The 5,820-nt window shown below is 34.8% G+C and overlaps 1 protein-coding gene across 3 annotated transcripts in view; it reads right to left on the bottom strand.

Annotated features, from left to right (window-relative positions):
• Nucleotides 1-5,820, bottom strand: part of LOC118734996 (MAGUK p55 subfamily member 6) — a gene marked incomplete at its 3' end in the record, with an annotated part of 403,145 nt that overhangs the window by 361,328 nt on the left and 35,997 nt on the right.

Genomic DNA, 5,820 nt, shown 5'->3' with positions numbered 1-5,820 from the left:
ACATACGCTGAGTTAGCATAACATATGCACATTTGTAGTTTGTAAGTGTTAGTGTAAATTAGGGTAAGAAATCTTGTATAAAAGAAAGTAATTTCGAACAAAGAAATCAATTCTAGTTGCACGCTACATATAAGCGTTTCATTCTTTTCATGGCGATCCTGCCTTAATCTGCGAGAAAAAAAAAAAAAAATAATATATATAAAGTTTTAAATCGTTTTCGTGATGAAGCGAAAGTGCGCGCGTTATTAGACAGTTAAATTACGCTTTACCACAATGGCTTGGTGGAAGAAAATGTTAAGTGTTTTGATGATTGCGTTTTCCGGGTACGAAGTCGGAAAAGAAACAAAAAAAATGCAGTAGAAAAATATACAGAACAGACACATTTCGAGGATGTGTACAAACAATTGGGAAGAAAATACGAGGAAAGTGAACAAAAGACAGAGAAGTGGCAAATCGTTGCACTCGTAATAATTGTTATAGCCTTAATCGCGGTGTATGTTGCAGTAAAAAATACAATTAAGCGGTCAATGACAAACCGCATCTAAAAAAAAAAAAAATCAACAATGAAAATAAGCTTTTAAATCATATCTAACTAAAATATATATGAAAAAGAAGAAGTGCCTATCTCCGAGGCGCCGACGCCCTCACATTTCTGGGAATGAGGACAGCTTTAAACTTCGCATCATCAACAGCAGCCAGCAAGCAACAATCAAATCAGCAACACTCTACAAATCGAATAGAAAGCTAAGTTAATAAATTTAATTTATGTACTCATTTATTTTATTACCTTTTATTCAATTTATGCAACATAAAATCAACATCAATGTAAAAATTTAATACTTATTTGACATTCCATTACTACAAACGGATTTAAATCAATTTTGCAATATTTTTTTTTAATAATGAGTAAAATTCCTAAACCTAAACCATTTTAAATACAGCATCGAAGCTAATATCAGACTTCGATGGTAGATTCAAAAATTTACAGAGATTATTAGATGCAATTCTATTAAAAAATCATAAACGTCACAATGGTGCAAACTGTAGTCGAATTTATTAAAACTGCTTCATCAGTGCTACCAGAGTTTGATGGTAAGCCGGAGAACTTACACAGTTTCCTAGACGCCCTTGATATACTTGATCAAATCAAAGATGATCACGAAGCCTTAGCGATAACAATGATAAAAACCAAGCTAAAAGGCACGGCAAGAAATTTTATCAGTACCGAAAACACAATACAACAGATAAAAACAAAATTAAAAAACGCAATAAAGGGTGAATCAGTAGAAGTTTTAACCGCTAAACTCCTGAACATCCAACAACGTAGCAAAACTGCTAATCAATACACAGCAGAAATAGAAAAAATTACTAGGTCATTGGAAGGAGCATATATCTCGGATGGACTCAACCCAGCTTAGCCACGAGATATTCAACCCAAGCAGCAGTCAAAGCAATGTGTAAAAACTGCTCCAATGACAAGGTCAAAATGATAATGCAAGCGGGAACGTTCACAACTATGAACGATGCAATCTCTAAATTTACGAACAGCTGTACCGAAATAACGGGCAGCTCAAACACAATTTTGAATGTACGACAGCAGAGTCAGTACCGGAGTAATTTCCGTGGAGCTTACCGAAGTAACAACTATGGAAATTACCCAAGTAGGAGATTTAGACCGCAACCGAGATACAACAATAACTCGAGGTCCAACAGCAATAATAATAATAATAATAACCGAAGAGGATCACAAGCTCAAAATGGCAATAGACCTTACAACCAGACCCGTAACGTGCGCAGCTGCACCCAGACGGAAAACCAAGAAACTCCACTTCGAGATCAGTAGATAGGAAAATATGCGTACTAAATCTACATCTCAACAGCTATATAGCTACGAGGACTTCATTAAATAATTCGATTTCAAATTTCTTAATTGATACAGGAGCAGACATCTCCATTATAAAAAAGCATCAAATTAGTAAAAATCATCAAATAAATACAGAACAAATTACAGATTTAAAAGGCATTGGTCAGGGAATAACCAGCACATTAGGCACAATCAAAGCAGACTTAAAAGGCGATGACCTCTTAATTTACCATAAATTTCATGTCGTAGAAGACGACTTTCCAATTCCATGCGATGGAATAATAGGACTAGATTTCATAAAGAAGTACAATTGTACTTTAGACTATGGAAAAACAGAGGATAAACTAATCCTAAGACCATATGATTTCCCCCAAACAATAACGATGCACCTAACAAATTGTCTATCTGTTAATACAATTACGATCCCTGCTAGATCTGAAGTCATTAGACAAGTCAAAGTAAACACTGACAACAAAAACATCTTCAGCCCACACCAGCAATTATCTGAAGGCATTTTCGTAGCAAACACCATTACAAATAAAGATCAAACTTTCGTTAGAATTATCAACACAACACATAAAAACACAACCATTCAAAATTACAAGATCAATAGCGAAAGTTTAGACGATTACACACTAATTAAAACAACCACACACGATAAAAATTGCAACGATACAGAGAAATTAAAAAGATTAACAAAAAACTTTCCAAAATTTGTCAACTCTCAGTTAACAACACTATGCACAGAATTCATAGACATATTTGCACTAGAAACTGAACCAATCTCTTCTAACAATTTTTATAAACAAAAATTATACATGAAGGATGACACTCCTGTTTACATAAAAAATTATAGATTGCCTCAAACGCAAAAAGGAGAAATAAGCAAACAGGTAAATAAGTTAATAGAAGATGATATAATAGAACCCTCTATATCAGAATATAATAGCCCAATCTTATTAGTCCCTAAAAAATCACTCCCAGGAAAAACAGAAAAAAGATGGAGATTAGTGGTAGACTACAGACAAGTAAATAAAAAGCTAGCAGCAGACAAATTCCCACATCCAAGAATTTACGATATTTTAGACCAACTTGGAAGAGCCAAATATTTTTCATGCGTAGACCTTATGTCAGGTTTTCATCAAATCGAATTACACCCAGACTCCAGAGATATAACCTCATTCACAGCCGAAAATGGCACATATAGATTCAAAAGACTACCTTACGGATTAAAAGTAGCACCAAATTCATTCCAAAGAATGATGACACTAGCATTTGCAGGCCTCAAACCATCTCAAGCATTTCTCTACATGGACGATTTGGTTGTATTAGGCTGTTCTGAAAACCATTTGCTAAAAAATTTAAGAGACGTATTCTCCACATGTAGAAAATACAAACTAAAATTACATCCCGATAAATGCCTATTTTTTAGCCAAGAGGTAACTTATTTAGGACATAAATGCACAAACAAGGGAATACTACCCGATCCGAGCAAATTTGAAACAGTTCAAAATTACCCAACACCAAAAACAGCGGACGAAGTTAAGAGATTCGTAGCTTTCTGCAACTATTACAGAAGATTTGTACCGAATTTCGCAGAACACTCACGAAAATTAACTAGGCTTTGCAAAAAGAATGTTTCCTTCGAATGGACAGAAGAATGTCAAAAAGCTTTTGTCTACTTAAAGGAAGCATTAATTAGTCCAAAACTTCTGCAATACCCAGATTTCGATAAAGAATTCTGCATAACAACAGACGCTAGTGGGTACGTTTGTGGGGCAGTCCTTAGCCAAGAACACGATGGCAAACAGTTACCAATTGCCTACGCTTCCAGGTCATTCACAAAAGGTGAAATCAACAAAGCCACAATAGAAAAGGAATTGGCCGCAATCCATTGGGCCATAACCTTCTTCAGACCATATGTCTATGGCAGAAAATTTCTAGTTAAAACCGACCACCGTCCCTTAACATACCTATTCTCAATGAAGAGTCCTTCATCAAAACTGACACGAGTAAGACTCGATTTAGAAGAGTACGATTTTGAAGTGGAGTATATCGCCGGAAAGGAAAACCACATTGCGGATGCATTATCCCGCATAACAATCACAAACTTAAAAGATATGTCAGTGGAAGCAAGTAAAATATTGAAAATAACAACAAGATCAGCAGCAAAAAGCATCAGCACAAGTAATACTGAAAATAAAGAAAGTCACAAAGAGAACCCCAGAATATACGAAGCGCTAAATAAATTTGAAGTAAAAAGACATGTCGAGCTCGTTTTCACTCCTCCGAAATTATATTTCAAAAAAGGAAAGAAAATTTGTAGCAATTTGGATACAAGCAACCTAATTGTTGAGGATAAGATTGACTTAGGACAATTCTTTACCAGGCTTGAAAAAGAAGCCGGCAATTTAGGACTTGTACAAATACAGTTGTCCTTAGGGGACAAATTGTTTAAAAGAAATTATACTGCAGTAGGCAAATTTATACAAATGGGTAACAAAGTTCTCAAAAATCTAACAATCGCACTAACCCCAGAGGTTATATACGTGACAAATCCCGGGAAAATTAAAGAAATTCTGCATAAATATCATGACGATCCTATCAGTGGTGGCCACCCAGGAATAAATCGCATGACAGACAAAATCAAGCAGAAGTATGGCTGGCTGAATATGAAAAATGACGTAAGAAAAACGTAAAAAACTGCATCCACTGTAAGAAAAATAAGACTAACAAGCCTATAAAAGAACCAATGACAATAACGGAGACACCTCCGCAGGCATTTGATATTGTACAAATCGATACAGTCGGACCATTACCGAAGTCGATAAATGGAAACGAGTATGCAGTTACCATTATAAGCGATCTAACCAAATACTTGGTAGCTATCCCAGTCCCAAGCAAACACGCAACGACAGTCGCTAAAGCCGTGTTCGAGCATTTCATCTTGATTTATGGACAAATGAAAACAATCACCACAGACATGGGCACAGAATACAAAAACAAATTATTCAAAGAACTGTGTAAACTGTTAAAAACTGAACATAAAACTTCAACACCGTACCATCATCAAACTTTGGGTACTGTAGAACGCAGTCACCGGACATTCAATGAATACATACGTTCATACATATCCAGTGACAAAGACGATTGGGATGAATACCTCAGGTATTTCGCGTATTGTTACAATACGACGCTATCTACCACACACAAATTTTGCCCATTTGAACTAATATTTGCAAAAAACCCACCGAACTACGATTTCTTAAAAGAAAATAAAATCAGCCCTTTGTACAATCACGACGCTTACGACAAAGAGGTAAAATATAGACTTCAAATAGCCCAGCAAAGAGCTAGGAAATTAGTCCAAGAGGCTAAAGAAAAGCAAAAAACGAATTATGATAAAAGTAGCTATAGTAAGGAAATAACATAGGAGATTTAGTATTAGTTAGAGAAGAGGCCTCCCATAAGTTAGGGAATAGATATAACGGACCCTACAAAGTTAAAAATAATGATAAGAATAACAATTTTACTTTAATACCACCTAGCATAGGAAATAGCAATAAAAACAATAAAGAAATCATAATTCATAAGAATAGACTTAAAGCAGTATAACACCACTAGTAATAACAAAAAACAAAAAAACACAACCAAACAATAAGCACTCCAGTTTACTCATTTGGTTAAACAGGCACACAAGCCAAAGAAACAAAATATGACACATCATGCTCTAAAAAAAAAAGAGAAAAGTCAGCAAAACATAACACATGTAAAACAAATGTAAACACAAAGAAAGAAAAAAAAAAGAAACCATAACAAACACTTCATGCAATAATGGCAATATGAGCCGAAAAGCAATTAAAATTTTGTAAGCGCAACTAAGCTTTAAGTAGGTCATTAAGTCGTTAAAAATGGATATATAGAATTGACTGCAATTATATAGATCCATTTTTTTT

The sequence above is a fragment of the Rhagoletis pomonella genome, unplaced genomic scaffold, assembly GCF_013731165.1.
Source record: "Rhagoletis pomonella isolate Grant_MI unplaced genomic scaffold, Rhpom_1.0 Rhpom_scaffold_00003, whole genome shotgun sequence".
Classification (NCBI taxonomy): Eukaryota; Metazoa; Arthropoda; class Insecta; order Diptera; family Tephritidae; genus Rhagoletis; species Rhagoletis pomonella.
The sequence above is the reverse complement of the archived record's forward strand: the minus strand, read 5'-3'. Positions and strand labels throughout refer to the sequence as shown.